At 32.9% G+C, this 27,478-nt stretch overlaps 1 long non-coding RNA gene across 1 annotated transcript; it reads right to left on the bottom strand.

Annotated features, from left to right (window-relative positions):
* Window positions 1–161: 161 nt before the first annotated feature.
* On the bottom strand, window positions 162–26,563 carry LOC309640441. The gene is made up of 2 exons (XR_014252222.1): window positions 5,486–26,563; window positions 162–5,138 (listed from the first exon to the last, which is right to left on the bottom strand). It is a non-coding gene; the product is annotated as an uncharacterized lncRNA (long non-coding RNA).
* Window positions 26,564–27,478: the final 915 nt, after the last annotated feature.

Below are 27,478 nucleotides of genomic sequence, written 5' to 3'. Positions count from 1 at the left end.
AAAGACTCATGGTTTGTGGGTGGTCTGTCATTCTAAAAACAAGCACATTTAAAAAAATAACCCCCCAAAATATAAACAAACCTGTGTCCTCTTGTGTAGCATACTAAAAATAAATCCTGCATTGTTTGGAACTTCACAAACCATTTGGGAATTGCATTACCTTAGGTAAAACTGTGACTACATGCAAATCTTTTAATAACTTAATCAGTGAGAAAATATAGGAAATTCTTAGTGTGAAAAGATAGAAAATAAGATAGGTTTGCACATTTGCCTCCCTGTTTTTTATCTGCTCCATTTTCCTTTCTGCATCTTTACTAAGCTCAGGGAAAGAGCAGCAGCTGCTCTGGAAGTGCCACACCAGCCTGTACCCAGGCACTTCTTACCCATCGTGAGGGAAATTGACTAGAATCACACACTCTTCATCAATTTCCCACTTCATAGAAATCAGTTCTTCTATGCAAGGGGGCTGAACTACATTTGCTCTGCAGCTGGCAGTCCCATGGAGCTACGTTGGAGGAAGAAAAGGAGATGACCTGCTGCTAGTGAGTGAATACGCTCTGGGTGGGTATGCTCACCTGATTTTTTGATTGGACTCAGCCTCCTATACAAGGAGAGTGGAGGAGACTCAAGCTGAACCGAAGGAAATGAAGAGTTTCTTGTTTTAATGCTCAAGTTCCACTCTAACTCATAACTAATGAACTAGCATCCCGCACAGCAGTACCATGTTCCACAGGCAGCAATTATATAAGAATAGCATTCCAAACTTGGTCGTTCTGTGACTGGCTGGCATACAGGCTGCTAGTGTGGGAAGAAGATTTTCACACAGATGTTAGCTAGAAAAATAGACGGATGGAAGTGATGGTAGCTTACTGGGTTCACAATCAGAGAGGACCAAGATTTAAATTTAAAATCCTTAAACTAAGGCACAAGATGATTCATGCTGAAAATATTTTTTCTTTGTGTGACTTATGAAACTTCTAAATGGGTAGACTGCAACTAAAAGTACAAAATGGGGTGATTTTAGTAACCAGCCTCGTGTAATCTCCCAAAAATGTGAATTGGAATTTCCTATGGAACTTATTACAAAGCAAATTCCTAGACTATACCTTGTGAGTCTAATAGTAATTATGGATGAGGCACAAGAATTAGTCATTTATAACAACCTCCCAGGTAATCAATGTGCACAATAAAGCTTAAGAACTACCAGTATATACTTACCTTGGTAAATGACAAATAGACACACAACATAATTATGAGAAAAGAATCCAAAGGCATTTTCAGTTTAAATGTTATCTATAATTTTTAACTAGTACCAGTTAAATAATCCCAAATGTGAGAAAAAAATAAAAAATGAAAATTATATGGATAAAGAACAATTATCTGAGTAATTTTAGTTATCATTTGAATAGCAGAATTCATGTTTCTTTTTATACAGGCGGGACAATTGAGCCAAACATTTGAAGACATTTACTAATTGCTATTGACTATATTAGTGCTAGAGAGCAAACGTGCCTACTGGAAAAGAAGGCTCAAGGGACTTGCTGAAATCATGATAATCCAGCCTATCACAGAATTTAAGTTGTACATCACTTCAGCACAGAAATGTAAATATATGGCACAATAGGTACCTCTCTCCTTTCTTGAGTCAATGATACTGCTCCTTAATTACAGCAATCCTGCTCCTGTCCCCACTCCCAAAACAAGTTCTGACTGTGCCTCAGAATCCATGTCAACAAGGCTCTCCATTTTCCTAACGTCCAAATTACAAGTAACCACACTGAATAAATAATCTCAAGGAAAACAATTTCCTTTTAATTTAGGGACATTTATTAGATAAAAGATACTAGTTAATCTTCAAAGGCAGAAGTCTACACAATGTATGGACATACACTAATTAATAAGCCTTTATTGACTTAGTTTGAAAAAGTCCAATATAGATTAATATCTTACTTTACCTAACAGTAAAAATTACTTTAGTTTTTATTATGGTCTTGGAAATAGAAATTCCTTGTATTTATAAGCAATTTACTTATATAAAAAGTATGTAATCAGGGAAGTAAAGACGTTATCCAAAATATCTCCATTGCTTCAATTAGTTCTTAGGAAATTAATTCACTGAAAAAAATATTATTCAGCAAAACTGAGCATAAAATCTAAAAAGTTTAAAAAACAGTCTTTCCTCTGCTACATACACTGCCAAAGGAAGACTTTTTACAACGCTGAAATAAACAAACTGTAATGTTTATGCTGAACTTTCTGTATTCATGAATGGGAAAATGAAGTGTAACCAATCAATTAGTAATAACCCTTTGAGGGACGCTTTATTGATATATGGCTTTCCTAATATTAGCATGTCACATACTGAATAGCTTCACTGTGGAAAAGAAAGGATAGAGGGTGATTTTTATGCACTGTTTTTATGTTTTGTGTAACTACTGGCGTAATTTGTTTATCCCTAAAAGCATTAGGAACACAACACATGAAATCAAATGAAAAGGAGTGACAAAGAGATTATCTTAAATATTTTTTAGCCCTTAAAAACATAAATGATCCAAAACCAAATAGTTGTAGTTCATGATAATATGCTATATCCGATATGTGTTCTGTAATGATCTCTTGTGACATCTTTTTTCCAGCAACCCCAACTATACCCAGGTCAACTTGGGAACTTTTTGCCCCTCCCCTATCTTGCATTCATGACCTTTCAGCATTTACTAAATTACACTGTGATTACTCATTCTCTACTAGTCTCTTAGTTCCTTGAGACTATGGACCAAAATTTGTTCATTTCTTATCCTCAGAATTGAGATTGTATTTTGTATATATGGGGCAGTTAATAAAATTTAATTGAAAGAAAAAAAAAATCATTTGAAAATGTCTTAAATATTAATGTGACACATGATGTCTTTTGAAAAATACAGATTATCTCCCATAAATCTTTCTTTCCTCTCCAGGCTTTACAAAGCAGAACAATATTCAGGGATTAGGAGTAGAGAGTTGTTAACTCATACTGCTTTTGTTTCAATCATGAGACAAGTAACCTTTGTTCAAATTATGCTCAAAGTGAATTGTGTTGAATTTATTTAAAGCTGGATCAGCTACACTTAACATCAGATTTTCAATAGCTTGCTGTCAAACTGTCACACTGGAAGGAATTAAAAGATTAATCTTTTTAATTATAAACAAACACTACCTAAGTAATTGTAGCTTATTTACTTGATAGGCGTATTTTGAGGTTTATTATTTGTTTGCCATCAATAGGAGATAAGAATTACACTAAAATAAAATCATACATTTAGAAAAGAATCTTGGATACATAACATATTATGTAATGTAGTCCAGTAGTGTTACCTATGCCTCATAACAAAGTACTTTCTGTGAGCTCCAAAGGTAATCTTGAGTTCTTTGAACTGAAGGCATACGAAATAGAAAGGGTAAAACTACATTTAAATTGATGGTAATTGACTTGAGCTTTGCAGTTTATCCATGTTAGTTTACAGAATGCATTTAGTTTTCATTCTAGCATGATATTTATCTTCAATTAATACTGATAGCCAACAATTATCACACCTAAAAATAATGTCAGATTTTCTAATCTCTATTTTTTTTACCCCCGACTCATCTCTGTGTCATTTAAAATTTTTATAATGCTTTTGTCTTTCTAAGATGTCTAGCCATTCCTCAGGCTGATATTTTCCATCTTTCCAATCTTACCTGTCACACATTAAATATATAGAAAAGAGTGGAAACTGTGGTGATAAAAGAAATCAGCCAGGCATTTCCCAAAATAATCTAGAGCAGAAGAAGAGGAATGTGCTGTGTCTAAGGGGAGACTATTCTGTTTTAGAAAATTAACTTGCAATACAACACCACTTTCAGGTACTCTAAGTTTTTCCTCTTTCATAGATTATGATCAAAGACTGAGAAACAGGAATAATTAAGTGTATATACATGTATTCTACTGAAAGAATAATTCATAAAGAGACAGTTTACCTTCAAAGAGAAAAATGTATCAAGGTCTAAGATGACCACTTCATCATGAGAGGGTGAAAATAAATGATATGGCAAACTTAAGGTGAGAGATACAAGTTTCTCATTTCTTATCACTATTTGGGAATGTACATTTATTTGGGGAGAGACTTAAAATCAGAAACACACAAAATTCTGCTGTATCTTTGTAATATGTATACAATGGCAAGTAAAGGGCTAGGTGGTTGTGGATTGGGACTGGAAAAATATACTATTTAAAAAAAAGAAAAAAAGGAGAAAATGTTTCTTAATTATACTATATTTTGAAGCAATGACTGTCACATACAAAATAAAATTTAATTGCATATATCTCTTTATGTATGTAGAAATAGAGTCATAGGAGGACTTAAGTAAAAGTTATTATCTATTATTAAATAATATAGACCTATTAAAAACATTAAGCAAAAATTGGTAACAGAGTGAATACAATATATAATATCTTAACTAATATTACCTTAGGGATTCCTGGGGCTTGCAAAACACCAAAAATTTATTCCCTCTTTTTTGTTTTCATTTTCTCTTCAATTTTCAAAGAAATCTATATTCCATGTAGAATTCTAAAATTTGAAGTTATCAAAGGCAAAAAAGTATCAAAGCTATTAGGTGAATAATTGATATTTTTATGGATGCCAAGAGGTTTGTGTATTGTGATATGACTAACATGATTAACAGATTAGATAGAATGTTGTTAGATTAAAATATGAGTTATATTTTCTGATATTCATTAGAATTACATAAAATTTTAATTAGAATTATGTATATGCATATGTATTAGAAGTACATATATGCATAAAATACATAATAAAGTGTACACAGTGGTAACAAAGTGTGATACATTATATGTTTTTACATATAGTGTTTATTAAAATAATAATTATATTTTTTATACATTAAAAGAACATAACTCTTAGATCTGACTGAAGTGAAATCACTGCCCCCAAAACTGGAGAGAAAGGTGAATGCAGGGAATCACAATGTACTGGAGCACAAACTCATGAGCAGAAACCTCAAGGGAACCAGGGCTGGTGTAGGAAAACCTAAACTGTAACTGACAGATAGTTGGAGGCTCAATGTGGACAACTCTGAGAGTTAAAAACTCTAGAGGAGGGCTTCCCTGGTGGCGCAGTGGTTGAGAGTCTGCCTGCCAATGCAGGGGACACGGGTTCGAGCCCTGGTCTGGGAAGATCCCACATGCCGCGGAGCAGCTAGGTCCGTGAGCCACAAGTACTGAGCCTGCGCGTCTGGAGCCTGTGCTCCGTAACAAGAGAGGCCGCGATAGTGAGAGGCCTGCGCACCGCGATGAAGAGTGGCCCCCACTTGCCGCAACTAGAGAAAGCCCTCACACAGAAATGAAGACCCAACACAGCCAAAAATAAATTAATTAATTAATTAAAAAAAAAAAAAAAAAGAAATAAGGCTTTCTGTTAAAAAAAAAAAAAAAAACTCTAGAGGAAACTGCTCATGGAGTGCCCCCCACAATTTTGTGTTTTGCCTCTAAATGCTAGACATGGTTCTCACAGTGAATATCAGACAAAAATCCCATCATGATTCCAGCCAGAGGAGGGAAAAATAACTATCTTAAAATATTTTACCAGAGATTAACCCAGTGTTTTCATTTGTTTGTTTGTTGTAAATAGTCTAACTGACCTAGAGGAAGGGAAATATCCAATTCTAGCCAACTCTAGCATTCATGGGGAGAAGGTAAATACCCAACTCCAGACACTTCTAGCCATCCCATCCCACCCAAGTGGGATGGGGTGAGGAGGGGACTGAGAAGTATTTGTGAAGTTCACAGTCCAGTGGCACAGGATCACTAAAAGACTGAGACCTAGTCATAGGACTACAGGAAAATCCCCTCCCCCAACATCTTACCACCACAATTTACTATAGTTCCTTTCACCCAGTACCTCATGTCCAGCTATCAAGAAAAAAATTTCAAGGCATGCCAAAAGGCAAAAACACAATTTGAATAGACACAGCAAGGCTCAGAACCAGATATGGCAAGGATGTTGGAATTATCAGATTGGGAGTTTAAAACAACTATGATTAATATGCTAAAGGCTCTAATGAGTAAAAGAAACACTATGCAAGAACAGATGGGCAATATAAGGAGAGATGGAAATTCTAAGAAAAAAATTAAAAAGAAATGCTAGAGATTTAAAAGAAAAAAAAAGCTATAACAGAAATGAAGAATGCCTTTAAATGGACTTAATACTAGATTGGACCTGGCTAAGAAAAAAAAAATCTCTGAGCTGGAGGATATGTCAATGCAAACACTCAAAACAGAAAAGCAAAGAAAAAAAGAAAAAACAGAAAAAAAAAATGGCACAGAATATCCAGGATCCCTGGGACAGTTACAAAAGGTGTAACATATGTAAAATGGGAATATTAAAGGAGAAGAAAGAAAGGAATATAAGGAATATGTGAAGCAACAATGACTGAACATTTCCCCAAATTAATGTCAGAAACCAAATCATAGTTCCAGAAGGCTCAGAAAACACCTACCAGAATAAATGCCAAAAAATAGTCATTTGATTTGCAAATTAGGCATATTATATTTAACTTACAGAAAATCAAACATAAAAAAAAATTGAAAGAAGCTAGAAAGATAAAACAAAACCAAACAAAGCCCTTACTTACAGAGGAACAAAGAGAAGAATTACATCTAACCCTTCCTCAGAAACCATGCAAGCATGAAGAAAGAAGAGTGAAATATTTGAGTGTTGAGAGAAAAAGACCACCAACTTAGAATTTTGTACCCTTCAAAAGTGAAGGAGAAATAAGGACTTTCTCATACAAACAAAAGTTGATGGAATTTGTTGCCAGTGGGCCTACCTGTGAGAAATGTTAAAAATTCTTCAGAGAGAAGGAAAAAGATATAGGTTAGAAACTCAGATCTTTAAGACAGTTTAAAAGACTGTATTTCAAAATACTTAAAACTTTTAAAATATTATATATGTTAATAAAGAAATTATTATGGAAACTAGACACCATTTAGAACTCAAGTAACAATTAAAATATTTGTAATAATGGTACTTTTAAAGTAACTAATACTAATTTTTATCTAAGAAAAACCAAAATTTCAACAAAGTTTTAAAATAATTGAGCAAAAGTGATCAATTCTAGAATTTCAAAAAAAAGAAAAAAAAAGCAGAAAATCAATTTGATTTGAAATAGAGAAAACAACTAGATGAAAAAGAAGCAAAAGACCTCAATGGGAAGTTCATAAAAGATGAAACTTAAATGGCCAATAATAAATGAAAAGATGCTTCTTGTCATTGACTTCAGGTAAATGCAAATGGAAATCTCAAGGGGACATCCTGACACACCAAATAGATTAGCAAAAATTTTAAAAGCTTGACAATCCAATGATGATTTGAATGTGAATATGGATTAATTCCATTTTATCCATGTTGAAGCAGTGACATTAAAACTTTAACTTACAGTGACAAATGTCTAGGAATGGATGAAATTTGTCTGGTTTCCAAACTCACACTCTTGACCTTCATATTTGACTGCCTCCCAAGAAAATCCAAGAAAATTCTGAAAAAGAAAACAATGGGAGCCCCTCTTGTTCCACACTTCCTGAAGCTCCTAGATCTTTCTTAGCACAAAGTTTCTTTAAATTAATATTAAACTGCAAAAACAAAGGATTTTGCTCTTCAAATTACCTTATGTATGAAGAAGGCTCAAGATCACATGGTTCTTGGTTTTACCCTGAATTAAAGATTCTACTGACCAAGTATTCCTGGGAATATTTATGCTATTCATATCGAAAATACTACCTCAAAAATGAGATTGATTTTACCTGTCCTCAGAAGACCCACCCTCCCACTCAACCACTTTCCTTCCTCTGTCTCTTACTTCTTTCCTTCTTTCTTTCCTTCCATTATTTTGTCCACAAGATATACTTTGTCAGACAATATGCTAAATGCTGTAAATACAAAGATGAATAAAAATATCACACCTTTTAGTTCACAGTCCAGTATAGAGATTTCTTGAGGGAAAAATTATAGGTACATTCATATGGATTGGTGCACTACCACTTCATAAACAAACAGCAACCCAGCTTTCTGTATAGAGAGTATTCTTGATATCTTTGAGAGATTTTGATATTTTCAATTTATATTCTTGATTAACTATACATGTGAAAATCATTAAATTGACAAAAATATCGTTAATTAACAGACTAATCATATTCCTTCAATTGATTGTATTCTCCTTTGAGATCATGACAAAGGCAATCAATCTGTAGTTAGAATCAAGTACAGAATAGGGGGAGATTTTCAGATTTGATAAAGGTTTTTGAAAATTTGAAGTCATAATTGCAGTGTTACTTGTAGGCTCATAGGATTCCCAGGAATACATGAATTATACCAATTATCTCTAATAGGGATGGCAGAGGAAGAAGCATGGAGTGACTCAGAAATAATTTATATTGTATGAATAAACTGTTCCTTTGGCTCACATCAACAGGTTTTCTGATTATATAACCAGTTACAAAATGAGAAGAAAATAGAAATTGTCACTTACATGAACTTCCTTTATGCAAACTTTTTAAAAATTTTTACAAGTTTAAAACTTATTTTTGCCTGAAAATCACTCTTATTACTTGGATTTTGACCATATATAAAAATAAAAAGTTATATAAAATAAATGTGATAGTATAATTTACAGTTTACTTTTAAGTTAAATACTTACTCTTTTTGTAAATTAATCTCATTTCTTGGTCAATGTAAACATATTAACACTATTGCTCAAATATGAAAGTTTACCCTGTAATAGTGCCTCTTGTTATTCTGAGTGACCTAGTAGTCAGAGAACTTTCCCAACTTCCATACTAATACCTCACATTTTTCTCCTCTTTTTCCCCCCTTTTGTCAGAATAGAATTGGGCTTAACTGAGAGATATTGTGGGTTCAGTTCCAGACCATGACAATAAAGTGAATATCATAATAAAGTGAGTCACACAAATTTTTTGGTTTCCCAGTGCATATAAATTGCATGTTTATACTATTCTGTAGACTATTAAGTGTGCAAGAGCATTATATCTAAAAAAAAGTACATACCTTAATTAAAAAATAGTTTATTGTTAAAAAATGCTAACCTTCAGCAAGTTGTAGTAGGAACATCAAAGATCACTGATCACAGATCACCATAACAAATATAATAATAATGAAAAACTTCGAAATATTGTGCAAATTACCAAAATGTTGACACAGAGACACAAGGAGAACAAATGCTGTTGGGAAAATGGTGCTGATAGGCTTTCTTGATGCAGGACTGCCACAAACCTTCAATTTGTAAAAGTGAAGTATCTTCAAAGCACAATAAAATGAGGTATGCCTATATCTGAATTTTAAATGTAGCACTACTTTCTCATTTTGTTCTTACAGTATTCTGGGGTATGGCTCTAATATCAGAAGTGTTGGTGGCAAGAAAAGATAGGTACAGTAGTCAAGCAAACCCCAAAAGTAAACCTCTTTTCCACGTTGCCATAATTCTAGCCAAGGTACTTCTCACGTCAGCAGTGCCTTTACTGTGCACTATTGTTTCACATACATGTTCATATTCCTTACTTTGGGGGAATCTGCCAAAAAAAATTAGTTCTCTACATTCCTTTTTGTCTAATTCTATGGGGTCATGAGTTGGAAAGATGGATTTATTTGGAGATGACTCTTTATATTGATTTAGTTTTGAATTACTTGATATAATTTTAAACTTCCAAAAGGTACAAAAATAATGAGGAATTCCCACATACTTTTTACTCAGATGCTCCAGTTTTTTATATTTTTCCCATTTGTTGGTAGACACACTTAATGGTAGATAAAACATTTTATGTTTGTATTTGTTTGTTTTTCTTTCAATACTTAAAATATTTGACTCCACTCTCTTCTTGCTAGTCTGCTATCATTTTTATCTGTCTTCCTCTATATATAAAGTTTCTCCCATCTCTGGCTTCATTTAAGATTTTCTCTGTCTTCGTTTTTCTTCCATTTGAACAAGGTAAGCCTCGATTTTTTTTCAGCTGAGGACATACCTGGGGGCTCGTATTTTCCTTCTTGGTGTTCTCCGGGCCTCCTGGGTTTGTGATTTGGTATCTGTCATTAATTTTTTAAAGTTCTTGTCCATTATTACTTCAACTATTTTTTTCTACTCTTTTCTGTTTTTCTTTCCTTCCTGGTAATCCAATTATATATGTGTTACACAGTCTGAAACTACCCCATGGTTCTCAGTTCTTGGATGTTCTTTTTTTTTTTCCATTGTGTTTTCCCTTTGCATTTCTGTTTCATGAGTTTTCACTGACCTAGCCACAAGCTTACCAATCTGCCATGTTAAGTTTAGTAAAGTACATCATAACATCATAAGCATTTTTTATTTTACTTATTTTGTTGTTTTGTTGTATTTGACTTCTAGTGTTTTACGTGGGTTCTTATTTTTTTTTCCTTTCTCTGCTGACTTTCTTCATTTGTCTTACATGTTTACTTTTTTCATTAGAACTCAATAAATTAATCATAGTTATTTTAAATTATCTATCTAGCAATTCCAAAGTCTGTGTAATGTTTGATTCTGCTTCTGATGATTTCTTTGTCTCCTCAGCCTGCCTTTTTTTTTATTGTGTTTTGGCATAACTTGTAATTTTCTCTTGAAAGGCAAACATGTATCAATTGATAGGAACTGAGGTAAATTGGTCTGTTATGTGAGGATCTATGTTCATCTCGTTAGTAGTGGGCTCCATTAATACTTGCTGTACCTATAGATGCCAGAAGCTTCAAATTATGTTTTTGTCCATGTTACATCTCTTCTGTTGATTTGGGGCTTCCCTAAGTACTCTTCATCAGAGAGAATTAAGGTCTTGCTGCTTTTCTATCTGTAATCCACTGTTATTACACTAGAGCCCTGTTGTGGTGGTAGTAAGCAGGGGAAAGAGGGAATTCTATAGTCTTCTGATTACATCTCCACTTTTAGACAGTAGACCTTGTTGTGGAGAAGATTCTGGGTTTATTTCAGTAATTACTCTTCCCCCCCACCCCAGCCACAGTCAGGAGGGGATTTTTCTTGGATACTCTTTGTAAGAATCTAGTGTGGTTCCTGTACATAAATCAAATTAATGTGATGGGTCCCTCTTAAAACTCCAGCCTCCAGGAATTCCTCACTCTCACATTCATGCCCACTGAGCCTCCAGCAATTTACCAAAAATCCCATTTCTACCAATTTATGGCTTCTGATACAATTAAGCAGATCTTAGTTAGCTGTGTCACTTTGGACTTGACTGTCTCTCCACATTTGGGGGTAGTAGTATTCCAGCCATGTCTGTTTTCTGATAGGTCCAAGAAAAACTGACTTTCAGTTTATCCAAGTATTTTTGTTGTAAAGATGAAAATGACTACTTTCAAGCTTTCTACATGTCAGAGGTAAAACTGGAAGTATTCTCCTCAAATTTTACCTTTTATTTTTAGTACCTACTAATAATTTTCTAACTCCTTTATTCCTTGTATTTGATTTTTTTTGGTCATTGTTTTGGGAGGAAATGCTTTCCCTTCTCTGTATTTATTCATTTATGTATTCATTTATTTTTTTATGTCATTGTGGTCTAAGTGATTTTTCTTTCATTTAATAAGATGCAATTCAGTAAATATTTATTTTGGTGCTCAAGTTGTTCCAGATTTAGCCATTGTGAACCTTGTCACACTAATTCCTGACAAGTCTCCATGATTCTTGATACTTCGTTTCTTTTTGACACAACATGGGGTCCCTGGCTCAACTTTTATTCCCCTGTCCTAGCATAGAAATCAGCCGTCCTCTAGAGAAATTTTGTTCCTTTTAGTAGAGATTGGTATTTAGAAACTGAGATCTGGACTTATACTGCTTTAATCTGGTCTTCTTTTCCTTCTGGTCTTTCCCTCCTCCTTCTCCGTTATTTATAACAGATATTGCCTTTTAGTATTCAAAGTCTAGGATCTTAGGGAACATTCTGAGGTGATGAAAATATTCTTTATTTAGATATGTATGTAGGTTTCATGAGAGTATGTATTTATAAAACTTCACAGAATTGTATCCTTAAGATATGTACATTTTACCATATATAAATTGTACCTAAAAAAATATTGAACTCTAGTGAAACTGTTTATTGCAGGAACATGGGTTAAGAAATCTGAAAATTCTTTCTGTATATTCTATTATTGAGCAAATTGAATATATTGAGGATAATTAGAGCCAAGTTTTTCACTATGGAGGAAAGGAATTTTACTGGTGCTAAGAAAATTGAGTAGCCATATACAAAAGAATAAAGCTGGACGCTAGTCATACCATATTAAAAATATCATAAAATGTATTATAGAACTAAATGTAATAGCTAAAACTATTAAACTCTTAGAAGAAAACATAGGCATAAATCTTAACGCACTTACATTAGGTAATGGGTTTCTAGCTATGACAACAAAAAGCACAGGCAACAATAACAAAAAGATAAATTAACATCAAAATTAAAATGTTTTTGCTTCAAAACACACATCAAGAAAATAAAAAGACAATACACAGAATAGAAAAAAAGTATTTTCAATCTATGTGCCTGATGAGCGATTGGTATCCAGAATGTATAAAAACCTTTACAATTCAACAATTAAAAATAATCCAATTTTAAAAATTGACAAAGTATTTTAATAGACATTTCTCCAAAAAGGATATATATATATATGGCCAATAAGTACACAAAAAGATTCTAAACATCATAAGTCATTAGGGAAATGAAAAGTTTAACTGCAAAAAGATGCTATTTCACATGCATTAGGTTGCTAAAATAAAATTGCAGATAATAATAAATATTCATGAGGAGGTAGAAAAAATTGAAGCTTCATTCCCTGCTGGTTGGGATTTTTTAACATCTTTATCGTAGTATAATTGCTTTACAATGGTGTGTTAGTTTCTGCTTTATAACAAAGTGAATCAGTTATACATATACATATGTCCCCATATCTCTTCCTTCTTGCATCTCCCTCCCTCCCACCCTCCCTATCCCACCCCTCTAGGTAGTCACAAATCACCGAGCTGATCTCTCTGTGCTATGTGGCTGCTTCCCACTAGCTATCTATTTTACGTTTGCTAGTGTATATATGTCCATTCCACTCTCTCACTTTGTCCCAGCTTACCCTTCCCCCTCCCCATATCCTCAAGTCCGAGCTGTAGTAGGTCTGCCTCTTTATTCCTGTCTTGCCCCTGGGTTCTTCTGACCATTTTTTTTAGATTCCATATATATGTGTTAGCATACGGTATTTGTTTTTCTCTTTCTGACTTACTTCACTCTGTATGACAGTGTCTAGGTCCATCCACCTCACTACAAATAACTCAGTTTCGTTCCTCTTTTATGGCTGAGTAATATTCCATTGCATATATGTGCCACATCTTCTTTATCCGTTCATCTGTTGATGGACACTTAGGTTGCTTCCATGTCCTGGCTATTATAAATGGAGCTGCAATGAACATTTTGGTACATGACTCTTTTTGAATTATGGTTTTCTCAGGGTATATGCCAGTAGTGGGATTGCTGGGTTGTATGGTAGTTCTATTTTTAGCTTTTTAAGAAACCTCCATACTGTTCTCCCTAATGGCTGTATCAATTTACGTTCCCACCAACAGTGCAAGAGGGTTCCCTTTTCTCCACACCCTCTCCAGCATTTATTGTTTGTAGATTTTTTGATGATGGCCATTCTGATCGGTGTGAGGTGATACCTCATTGTAGTTTTGATTTGCATTTCTCTAATGATTAATGATGTTGAGCATTCTTCATGTGTTTGTTGGCAATCTGTATATCTTCTTTGGAGAAATGTCTATTTAGGTCTTCTGCCGATTTGTGGATTGGGTTGTTTGTTTTTTTGATATTGAGCTGCATGAGTTCCTTGTATGTTTTGGAGATTAATCCTTTGTCAGTTGCTTCATTTGCAAATATTTTCTCCCATTCTGAGGGTTGTCTTTTCGTCTTGTTTATGGTTTCCTTTGCTGTGCAAAAGCTTTGAAGTTTCATTAGGTCCCATTTGTTTATTTTTGTTTTTATTTCCATTTCTCTAGGAGGTGGGTCAAAAAGGATCTTGCTGTGATTTATGTCATAGAGTGTTCTGCCTATGTTTTCCTCTAAAAGTTTTATAGTGTCTGGCTTTACATTTAGGTCTTTAATCCATTTTGAGTTTATTTTTGTGTATGGTGTTAGGGAGTGTTCTAATTTCATTCTTTTACATGTAGCTGTACAGTTTTCCCAGCGCCACTTATTGAAGAGGCTGTCTTTTCTCCACTGTGTATTCTTGCCTCCTTTATCAAAGATAAGGTGACCGTATGTGCGTGGGTTTATCTCTGGGCTTTCTATCCTGTTCCATTGATCTATATTTCTTTTTTTGTGCCAGTACCATACTGTCTTGATTACTGTAGCTTTGTAGTATAGTTTGAAGTCAGGGAGCCTGATTCCTCCAGCTCTGTTTTTCTTTCTCAAGATTGCTTTGGCTCTTCAGGGTCTTTTGTGTTTCCATACAAATTGTGAAATTTTTTGTTCTAGTTCTGTGAAAAATGCCAGTGGTAGTTTGATAGGGATTGCATTGAATCTGTAGATTGCTTTAGGTAGTAGAGTCATTTTCACAATGTTGATTCTTCCAATCCAAGAACATGGTATATCTCTCCATCTATTTGTATCATTTGTATAATTTCTTTCATCAGAGTCTTATAATTTTCCGCCTACAGTGTTTTGTCTCCTTAGGTAGGTTTATTTGGTTGGGATGTTAAATGGTGCAGCCACATTGGAAGACATTCTAACAGTTCCTCAGAATGTTAAATGTAGAGTTTCCAAATGACCCAGCAATTCTAAATTCTACATATATTTTGAAGAGAAATGAAAATATATATTCCCACAAAAAATGAATCTTCAAAGTAGTATTATTCATTATAGCTAAAAAATGGAACCGCCTAAATATCCATCACCTGATGAAAAAAAATGTGGTATACCCATACAATTGGATACTATTTAGCAATGAAAAAGAACAGAGCACTTATACGTAGTACAACGTGCATTTACTTTGAAATGTTTGCAAAGTGAAAGAAGGCATTTACAAAGAACCACATATTGTATGATTGCATTTATAGGAAATGTCAAGAATAAGAAAATACATAGGGACAGAAAGTAAATTATGAGTTTCCAGGGGCACGTGGTTGGAAGGGTATGGCTGTTATTGGGTATAGGGTTTCATTTTGAGGTGAAAAAGATGTTCTAAAATTACATTTTGTGGATGGTTACCACCTCCTAGAGTTAGGACTGCAGAATTCTACACTTTTAAGGATGGATTTTATTATATGTGAATTATATCTCAATAAAACCACTGTGGGAAAAGATTGCACTAAGTCTATAAATTGATTTGTATGGAATTGACATCTTTACATATCTTATCTTCCCATTCCTGAACATGTGTAGCACTTTATTTAGTCCATTAATTTCTTTCAACAGTTTCATTGTGTTTGATGTAGAGGACATGCAATCTGTTGTTTCTTCCTAAATATTATCTTATTTTATATGGTTTTCAAGTGGCCCTTTTTTTAAAATTCTAATGTTCTCATTGTTGGAAACTAATATATAGAATTGCAATTGATTGTTGTCTAATTACCTTCTATCATTCAACCATGCTAATTTGCATGTAGGTGTTAGTAGTGGTTTAATGAATTTTGTAGAAGTTTCCACACACAAAAAAAATTATGTCAGAAATTAGGGACAATTTTGCTACTTCTCTTCCAGTCTTTAATCTTTTATTTTTTTTTTTTCTTGCTTCAGTGAAGTCAAGGACACCCATTACAATGTTGACATGTTGACTACAAATGGTAGTAAAGACATTCCTGCTTTGTTCCCAAGTTTAGGACATTTGAAATATTCAATTTCACTAATAAGTATATTAGCTATGGGTTTTTTTATAGATGCTCTTTATCAGATAAAGAACATTTTTTCCTCTGTTGACAGTTTATATTATGAATTAATGTTGAATTTGTCAAATGCTTTTCTGTATCTATTGAAATGATCATTTTCTTTTCTCCTTTATTTTGGTGAATTACTTTGTTTGATTTTTCAATGTTAAACTACCTTTCCTGGGGGAAAACCCACTTGGTCATGATATATAATTTAGTTTAAATGTTACTGATTTGGTATGCTAATATTCTCCTTAGGATTTTTGTATTTATATTTATGAGGCACCTGGGCTTGTAATTTTACTTCTTTTATTATCTTGATCAGTTTTAACACTGAGCATTGTACTGGCCTCAGAAAAGGAGCTGGAAAGTGTTTCCTTCCCCATTTTCTGAAGGAATTCTTGTAAGATTTTATTTCTTCTATAATGTTTCAAAATGTTTAGAGTTAATTCACATGGGCCAGTGTTATCTTGGTTGGAGAACTTTTAATTACAAATTCAATATCTTTAAGTAAATACAGGACTTTTTAGACATTTATTTTACTTTGATTTTATTTTTAGTTATTAATATGGTTCAGTTTATTTCTATTGTTTTTAAATGTTTTTTTTTCCAATTTTTCTCATCTTTTTTCCCCTTTCCTGCTTTCTCTTGGATATCACGGCTTATCTAGGGATTATATCAGTAATATGCATTTTAAACTTATCATTGACTGTTAGAGTTTATATTTTACCACGTCACATAAAATGAAAAAGACTGCAAATGAACCATATAATTCCTTTTACCCCCATTCCAATGTGTAATTTTTATTATATATATCCCTATACACATTGTGAAATCCTCAATACGTTGTTATAATTATTGTTTGAAAGACTAAATTAAGAGAAAAAATTAAGAGAAGAAAAGTATAAAGTATTTTATATTTACCATATAGTGATCATTTTCAGTGCTTTTTATTCCTTCCTGCAATTCAATTTCTTCAACCTAAACAACTTTAATATCTTATGTTATGTGTATTTGTTTACGATGCTGTCGTGACATTTTTGCAGCATGGAAAGGAAAAAAATGTCAAACCACAATTGTATAGTCAGTGAAAACATTCTTCATATATGAATTCCATCAGAAGACATTTTCAGATAAACAAAAATTATAGGTGTTAACCTTGAGAGGGCTAATATTTCAGTACTACTTATACCATCATGGTCAAAAACAGGAAAATGCCTCTTTAGCTATATTTGCTTTTCCTTTTATATATAGCAATAAAAATTCCTGGCTCTCAAGGTCTTGCTTCAAAGTAAGAGAAAAACCTATTAAGATGGTAGGTGGAAATTGTAATACAGATGCAAAATATACATATATATTCATAAATGAGTGAATTATGCTTCTTAAAATATTCTCTTTGATTTTAACAATTAATGTTTTAAAACTGCTTATTTTATTTAAAAATTCCGACTTCCTATTTCTATCGAGGAATCTGCAGATCTTACAACTTTAGACCCTCATATATAATGTTAACACTTAGTTGGATCTTGAAAAACCCAGTTCTCCACAGTGTCTCTCTCTTTATCTCATCTATTAATGAAACTTAGTCTTATATTAACAGGTCTCTCTTGAGTCTGATTCACCCAAAATGGAAAATTATGAACACAAAAATCCTGGTCTATGTGGAAGAACAGAAAAAGAGTAACTAAAAGGATGGAGAATTGTTTAGAAAACTATACGTATTTCTAGGTATTTACATCGCTAGGAGTTCCCAGCTTCCAACTGCTCCTCAATATACCACCTAAATGAGTGAACACAATGCTTCTTACCACCCTTCACTGCCTTCACATTCTTGCTCTCTTGAAATTTAAGCCCTAGTTATGAGCAAAGAATCCATTGACAAAGAGGAGGCCACATGTACATGATAAAAATTATAATTCTGTACATATTCTCATGTATATAGGAGCTGAGATTTTAGAGAATTATTAAAATAATATTTTATCTGGCATGTTAGTTCAAGATACCTTTGAAGCTGGTTATTTTATTTATTTATTTATTTATTTTTAATAAATTTATGTATTTTATTTATTTATTTTTGGCTGCATTGGGTCTTCATTGCTGCATACGGGCTTCCTCTAGCTGTGGCGAGCGGGGGCTACTCTTCATTGCGGTGTGTGGGCTTCTCCTTGCAATGGCTTCTCGTTGCGGAGCACAGGCTCTAGGCGCACGGGCTTCAGTAGTTGTGGTGCATGGGCTCAGTAGATGTGGCTCACAGGCTCTAGACCGCAGGCTCAGTAGTTGTAGTGCATGGGCTTAGTTGCTCCGTGGCATGTGGGATCTTCCCAGACCAGGCCTAGAACCCGTGTCCCCTGCATTGGCAGGCGGATTCTTAACCACTGCACCACCAGGGAAGTCCTGAGGCTGGTTATTTTATTAAAAAACAGTCTCACTATTATAGATAAAATAATTTCAAAGTAAAGAGAAAAAAGTTACATGTATGCTCTTATAGAAATTTATAAAGTTTGTGGACATGATATATTATTTACATAGGTAGTTAGATACAGATAGACTTTTAGATAGATGATGATAGATAGATAGATAGATAGATAGATAGATAGATAGATAGATAGATAGATAGATAGATAGATAGATGGAATTGATTTATCCAAGTCATGTTCTTTTCTCTGGGAGGAAGTTAACAGTTAATTTTCCTCATATTTCCTTTTATTACACCAAATGATAGCTCATGTCTTTCTAATATTTTGGTAAATACTGTTTCAATTTGAGTATGGAAAGGGAGATTTTACAGTTTACATTGCGGCCTGTGTAACTGTAAAACTTTATGGACTTCCTCCCTTTAGAATGGAACTTTGAAATCTACTTTTTGATTACATTCTTAAGTAATATGATTCACTTTTTTAAAAATAGAAACATTCCAACTGATGATAATATTGTCAGAACTAAAACTCAGTTGCTCATAGATTCAGAAAACAGGCTGTCATATAATATGACTGAATATTTCAAATAATCAAAAAATTTGAGCATGGAACCCACCTAGCACAATATGTGTAAATACTGCAAAGTTTGACATGTGCAGAGAAATTAATAAGATAAACTTTTATACTATATTTAAATTTTTTATACTATTAACTAGGTGTTTTAGCTCATTAGAAATCTGCCTAAGAGAAAATATGAAAATTCAAGTATAATTATTTAAAATAAGCATACAACTTTGCTGTTCTTATACTGAATATATCAGTTTGTTTTGACATTGGTTTGACACAGCCTTGGGCTGTTGTCTTACTTTTTCTTATGAAATAGACAATGCTGAAATAAAAAAATCTATCTATCTATATATCTATCTATCTAGTATTTTAGTTCTACATACAAAGATAAAGAAGTGTACATACTTGGATGCATTTCCCTCCTCCCCATCTGACAATCCCATTATAACTTTATTGTAAACTGAGAAGTTAAAATATAATTGAGACCTGGGCGTTCATATGATATGCCTGCAGCACCGTTGATGAAAATTTGATTTGTTAAGAACGACTTACTTAGACACTTAGTAATCTAAGACATATTTCAAATCTATATCCTCTAACATCACCCCATCTTTCAGCAAATCCTTACTGCTAGAAAAAAAATGCAGTTGGCTAAAAATATAGGAAGTTACTTCGTTTTAGAAATCTGCTTTGTTTTCTTCATTTAGTCTTTTGGAAGCCTTGCCTAATTTTACATTATCATCTTTTATTTCTCTAAAAATAACCCCACATTTATATCTATAGTCTGAACTTGTTACATGTATATGCAAAAAGTTTTGTTGATCGTCACCTCAAACTCACTATATGCAAAATTTAACTCCTCCATATCATCCTCCAACATACATTTGCTTTCCAGCTAACCCAATTCTGTCAACAAGTTTTTTTCAGATGATTTTCTAGATTCCTTTTCTAGAAAACTTGGTCATATTTGATATATTTTTCTTTTTAAAAATCTTTTTATGTTCTTTATGTCACTGAATCCTACTAATTCTTTCTTTAAAATAATTTAATTCTTCTCCATGTATATCAGAGGTTCCAGGAACACTGCCACAATTATCTTCTACCTAGGTAATTGTAACAGACTAAAATTTACCTCCTTTCTATTTTAACCATGTTAAATTATTTATTCCACTACTGCCCCAGGCTCTTAGGAACAATGATTTTCCAAAAAACTTCACATAATTAAATATTTATTGAATAAATATCTACTCTCTTGCACATTTTAGAAAGACATCTAATATTTTTATTAAAACCTTAAATAGTTACAAATGACATGTTTATTTCACTGAGATAGCCCTGTCTTAAAGTACTATTTAAATGTATCAAGAAATCCAAATACTATAAAAAAATTTGATAAAACCATTACCTATTAAAATATATGAATAGCCTCTTAATTAATTGTAGGTAATTATGCATCTACTATATTCCTAAAAGAGAACTTATAGAAAAAAACTCTTACTGAGTTTTATATGGTTCTAATAGTTATCTCTGGCCAGTTTGAGTGAATATGAGACACTGGCTTAATTTTTCTTGCTTACATATCTTAAATATGTTATTTAATTGTATGACAGTATTAAGTATTGTCAAAAAGTCTGATGACAAACTGATTTTCTTTCCCTTATACATTATATAAACTGTCTGCCTAAATGCCCAAAGTTCTTTTCTTTTTCTTTTTCATTTTACTCAAAGCCAATACGTTTGTTAGGATATATAAATGTATGGGTCATTCTGTGTTGATTTTCTCATTTATGAACTGTAATAGTGCAATACTAAGTTTCCAGTAGTTTTTTTTTCAATGACTTTTAAAATTTTTATTTCTGCTCTATTGCTTGGTTTTCTTTTTGGTGGTTCTTATTTTTAGCTATGTTGGATTATCTTGGCCTATCTTCTGTATCTAATGACTTTTCTCAAATCCATTTGATTTATTTCTACATTCATTTAAAAATTTTAAATGTCAATTTTCTACATTTTATATTTCTTATGGCATTATTCATGATTATTTCTGTTTCTTCCAATTCAGTCTTTATTTCTGAGATGACTTTCTAAAAATTTTCTAATTATTTCCTCTCATATACCTTTCATATATTTTCTCAAGCATATTTTTTATTTTATTCTATTTCTGATTTAAGCTGTTCTTTCAGAGCTTCTATTACTTTTGTATTAATTTTAACTCAATTTGAAATATTAGGTTATATTAAAAAATTATTTTGTGTGCAGGTCTTTCTGTTACACCTTCACTTTTTTAGGGACGTTACTCTGCTTTTTATTCTTTTATTTCTCTGTACTAATCTCTATGGAATTCAACCAAAAATATTTATCGGTTGCTCATTTTTAAGTGAGATTAGTGTTCCTGTATTTTTTTAGACAGTAATTTTGGGCCTTCATATGGTGCTACATCTATCACTCTAGAGATTTTTTCTCCATTATTTTCATAAGATGATCAAACATGTTCACATGCATTTTGGAGATACCTCTCTCCTTTTTTTTCTGCACCTTCTATCTTTGTCCTGCTCATTTTGATCATACTTCAATACTTTCTCCTCAATGTAGGGTCTTATCCTGATGTAAACTTTGGTTTCTTAGATTTCACAGGGCTCAGACTGCTTCAGCCCTTTCTTCTAACAGCATCTTTTCAGTCACTCATAGACTTAGTCCTGAAAATTCCCTCTCAGTTTCGGATGCTCTTCTCAGTTTGAACTGGGATGCTTGGCAGTGAATATCTATGGTGACTTGTGGATTCCTCAGGTCCCAGGGCTATAAGAGCTCAGTGCTTTCTCTCTACTTTCCCTCCTGCAGTTTCTGATTTCCCATGGGTCTTGTAGATTTGACTCCACACACGTATTTTTGAGTTCCTGAAACCATTTTGTCACTTGATTTTATATAGATATTTTCCATGGGGCTTTTGATTTTGCTATCCTAATCTGGTTGTGTGTGTGTGTGTGTGTGTTTGTGTGTGTGTGTTTTGGTTTGGTTGGTTGGTTGGGTAGTTGGTTAGTTATTTTAAATTAAGAGATTGGAGGAGATTCACCAACCATCCATTGCATCCATCTTTCCAGAATCCCAACCTGACCTATTTTTGATAGTAAATTCTCAGAGATGGTAGATTCTTTGTATGTAGCCATCTTTTTATTGCTTTTGAAAGTAATAAACTCTTCGAATTTTATGTGAATATTTGTTTACTGTAATTAACTCTGGACTTTTTATCACTTTATAATAATAGAATTTCAACATCTAATGCATATAAAATTGCCAAAAATATTTAAAGGAGGAATTGTTTATGTTTTCGGCATTTTAACATTTGACTTTCTGTAAATCTAAATTTTAAAATCCCAGAATGTATACATATACTCAAAAGTGCTTAGTTTAACTCTGAAACTAGCATAATCAAATTGTTATTACAAAGGTATCATTTAGCATTCATGAAGTAAGAGCTAAGGCAAGTGTTAATGCTCAGCAATACCTTTAAGAGTCACACACACCTTTTTTCACAGGATATAATCTCCAAAAATCTTTCCGTATATGATTATCTTGAGTTTACAATTACTTCCAATGACAACTCATATGCTCTCATTTATTAGATATTTTAAAATGTATATTCAGACTACAGACGCAACTAAAATCTAATATGAGATTTCCATATCTGGAAGTTTACCCTGAATATAATGCTCTCCCTTCAAATATTTAACCCTCTTCCATAATTAACTTTATTTTTATCTCTTACAATCAATTTACCTAAAACCAAAAGGTTCTCTTTTAATCTGAACCAGTCTTCTTAATATACATTCATACCACTATATATACATTCACACTTACACATATGTTAGAGCTATTAAGTTTATTGCAAAGAAATATCTAGTTTCTTAAAGCATTATTATCCAACCCAAACAATTATTAGTTATTAATGCAACTTTTCCCTGCCTCTACCCTGGCTAATCTACATTCCATTCTCAAAACAGCAGCAGAAGAGGTCATTTTAAAACTATAAATCAAAACATATTGTTCTTTTACTCAAAACCATTTAGTAGCTCCCCACTTCACTCAGAGTAAAAGCAAAAGCTGTCTCCATGGCCTTAATTGTACAATACTACAAGATCTGGCCTCTCTTCATTTTTCTTATCTCATCTCCCTAGTCAGTCACTTGGCCACACAGTGCCAGCTTCATGGGCATGCAACCTATGTCATCATATAGGGCTCCTTGCTCAAATGGACCCCACACTTTAATTCTCCCTTGTCACCATCTTTAAACTCTTAATATTTTTAACATTTTAATTTTACATAAATTACTTAACTGGTTCTGCTGGTCATTCTGGTATTTCTTGAATATGCCAGTTATCACCACTGGTTTTAGTAAGTTGTTCCTATTTTCTCAATGTTGTTCCCCTAGAAAATTGCATGACTGCTTTTCTCACCTCTTTACAATTTTCGCTCAACTGTCAGACCAAATCTGAACACCCTGATAAAAACTATAGCCATTCCATTACCATCAGCCATGTTGAATTTCAGACTCCTTGTTACCATACTTGACATTTTCTTTTTTCTATAATCCCTACTGCCTTACAATTTCCTTATTTTCTGTGGTTTTGTTTTATTTTCCTTTTTTTATATCCCTCCATTTGCTTGTCTGTAGACTACACAAAGGCAGGATCTTTTGTCTGCTGACATAGTGTAACGCAAAGAAGCATGCTTGGTATAAGTAGGAATTCAGTAAATCTTTGTTAAAAAATGAATCAATTCAGTCCTTTTAACTAGGGTTTAGCTTTTGTGGTTTTACTCATACATATCATGTATCCACAAATGCATACTCTACCATTGCAAAAATTTGCTGTTTAGGTCCCAATTTCCTGAATGGCATTTCCTTGATCAAAAGAATGATACCCATCTAGAAATTAAGACGCTTCTTTGGATTTGAGAAAAACACTGACTGATTTTTATTAAGAACTTTGCAATATGCTTATTAAGCTTTGTAGTCTTTCCTAATGAGAATCAGGAGACAAGAGCTCATTATTACTGCTTATATAGCAGTGTGATAAAAAATCACACTTTCATGAGGCCTTAATATCCTTACTTTGTGATGTGAGAGTCAGTACAATGCAAAGGTTACAGTGGACATCTATGGAGTCAGTTTACCTAGGTTGTATTCTGGTTCTACCATGCTAGCTGTGGGATGTTGAGAGGTTACCTACTCTCTATGCCTTGGTTTCCTTATTAAATGTGAAGGGGGCTAATAATAGAACTTCCTCAGAGTTGAAGTTTTAAAGACTAAATGAATTTATCAACATAGCACACTTTGTACAGGCAAATACTAAACACATACTAAACAGAAACATATTAGGCACTGTATAAATTTGCTAATACTACATGTAAAATGGAAATATCATTATTTATGTGCTGTGTACATCTCTGGTTCTTGTAAAATTCAAAAATAATACAGTGAAAAATGAAGAGTTTAAAATTTAAAAAGAACTATATAAAACACATTGATTCAGTTTAATGACCATCATAAAATAATATTGCTGAAGAAAAAAATTTGTATTTAAAATTAAATCTTTACTATATTTTATCTCCTCTCTCTATGTCCATCATGCTTATCTCTAAGATGACAGGTACATTTTGTGGATTGTTGTCTGGACATTAGAAAGTTGAGAAATTATCAAGCCTGTATGATTCATGCGAAGTGTATGGTAATATAGATATGGTCTCTTTGAGAAATATGACAGAGAGGAAGGAGACTATTGTTTGGAGATTGAGATTTGTAAATAAACACGAACTTTACAGGTAACCATTGCCTCCATGTTTATTGAGCAATGCTATTTCTTAAATAGGGCTAGCACATAGAAGGGGCAGAGGAGTATTTGTTAGAATTGTTAATAAAAAGGGTCATTTTAATTATTGTTATACAACGATGTTTATTAATGCAGACAATTTAATTTCAAGAAATATTGTACTTTGATCCCCCAGTTCTTCCTGTACATTTCTAGTTTGCAACATCAAGCATTTAATTGCAATTCAGTCACATGTTTTCTTTGGCTCTAGAGACTAATAATTTTTTTCACTAGATCAGAGTCCTATGAGAACACTGACTGATAATTGAGTGCAGAAATGAAAGAAAAAAAAAAACCATTTATTCTATTTAGCAAAGAATTTATTCTGTAACTCTGAAGGACTGTGAAAACTGATATGTTAAGTAATAGAACAAAGAGCCAAAATGAAATTTTATCAAGAGCTCACAATTCCAAAATAGGTTTGATAGTAGTTAGAAACATTCTTTATTTCCTAGGGACCAAGAAATGTCCCAGTTTGCTAAATAACCATCTGGAAAGCATGAGTACTAGGGAAATCTGATTCTAACCCTAAGGTCAGCTTAATTCACAGCTGCTAGATAGTTGATATGTGGTTGATCCTGAACAGATATCTACTTGGCAGCTAAGCTATGAAAATGTTCAGATGCACTTAAACAAATCCAGATTTCACAAATGAAGAACAAATCAAGCAGAGATTTAAACTGTAAATAAAACCAGAACAAATGATACAGTTCTTTTGGTGGTATCAGGATTTGGCATCCCCCTAGAGACCAAGGAACATAACATTTGCCTTAAATATGTCTCCATTCAATGTTATGGCCAACATGCAGCCTAGTTTTAAAATAATTTTTTTCTTTGCCATTAGCTAGGTAAATATCATTGGAAAACTTATTTCATTTTTTAAAATTTCAGTTACTTAATCTGTAAAATAATAGTGATTTTTCTTCTATATAAAGTGGACTAAATCTAAATTAATTCTAAATCTGAAATAAGAAATTTTATTTTGGAAAAATTAATCATTTATTGAGAAATAAAGAAGACAAAATATTGAAGTAATTTTGTGAACATTTATTGACATGTAATGGGATATTTTTTAAAATGTGATATATTTTGACAAGAAGAAAATTATGCAATTACCTGGTAACAGTCATCAATAAACAAATCAGGTGAGTCTCACCTCTGTAAAAAAAAGAAAAAAATCGAGTAGTTAAAGTAAAAAACAAAAAACCAAAAAACAATATGCTAAAGGTTTTGGAGGCAACAACAACAACGAAAAACTGTGAAAAGATGCACATAGATATAAGCATAAATAAATAGAGCAAGGAGTGATTTTCATTATTGTTGTAGTCAAGGCTTCGGGCCACAAACACCAAAGAAATAATTCTGACTCAAAAATCATCCCACCCAAGTCACCATGACTATATGTTCTACAAGGGAGTCTGAGGTCAAAGCTTTGCACAATTGTCTGTCCTGTACCCTCTGCATATCTTACCACATGGGCTTTGGCTAAGACAGAAAATTGGTTAAGGATTCAGGATCCTAGTAGTTCTCAGAAGATATATAAATTATAGCATATACTATGATTTAGCCTGATTTACAATCATAGACGTTTAGAGAGGAAAAGTCACTGTAGGATGCTGTGGTTTAGTTTAAATGATTAACCTACTTATGAGAAGTTGTTTCATACCAGAACAATCTCATCTATTATAAATACTGAATCTTGGAAAGGCCACTTACTAATTCTATGTTATAAATGAGTCATGTAGACTATCAGGCTGAATATTTAAACAAATAATTTCAGGATGATTATCCATGACAACTTACTGGTGAACTTTCTTATTATGAAACCAAACTAACTGAAGACATAATCATTGAATTATTAATCCAACATAATAATCATTCAATAGATGAGACAGAAAGATATTGATGAGAGAGAGTCCATTTACCATTAACCATAGTGAAGTTTCATGGCACTTTTAACCTCTTTTGTGATTTTTTTGAAAGATTTTATATTTTACTTAAACTCAAGTACCTAAATGCTAGTATGTGGATAATGACAGTTTAGAGGCTTATGAAATCCCTGAAGAGTTTATGTGGCTACCCAAAAGGGCTTTGGGGCCAAGATGTACTTTAGGTTGACATTCTATGTAGTCATTTATATTATAGTGAAATGGGTCTACAAAGTATGTAGCAGACCAGAAAAAATTGATTTTTTTTTTTTGAGAGTAACATCGTTTTATCCCTTCTTATGCCCTTACCCTCTCAGGTTACCCAACCTGTCAAGGCAATAAATAGCTTCTGCCTCCTGCTATGCTATGCTCAGTGGGTGCTTAGTAAGGTCAGAAAACTAAACAAACAAGAACAAAAGAATGAAAAGGGAACATTTTTATAAAAGACAGAAACATTAGGAAGAAATGGAAAGATAGATATGGTTAGTTTATGGTAGTACTTTGCAAGATATGCTTCATGTGACATTAATTCTATAAAATACTTTTATCTTGATACAATCAATGAAAAAAAAAGTGCCATGTTCAAATACCTGAGAAAACTCTGCATATTGTAACGTATTCTAAGACATATTTGCATATCCAGTGCTCTAAGTCATGAAGAAACTTATTTAAATTTGCTTAGCTATATGATTCCCAAATGTGTTTGATTATGAAGTCTTTCTATCATTCAATTCCTGTTAAGCAG

Source organism: Balaenoptera physalus (assembly GCF_965194825.1).
Source record: "Balaenoptera physalus genome assembly, chromosome: 13".
Classification (NCBI taxonomy): domain Eukaryota; kingdom Metazoa; phylum Chordata; class Mammalia; order Artiodactyla; family Balaenopteridae; genus Balaenoptera; species Balaenoptera physalus.
The sequence above is the reverse complement of the archived record's forward strand: the minus strand, read 5'-3'. Positions and strand labels throughout refer to the sequence as shown.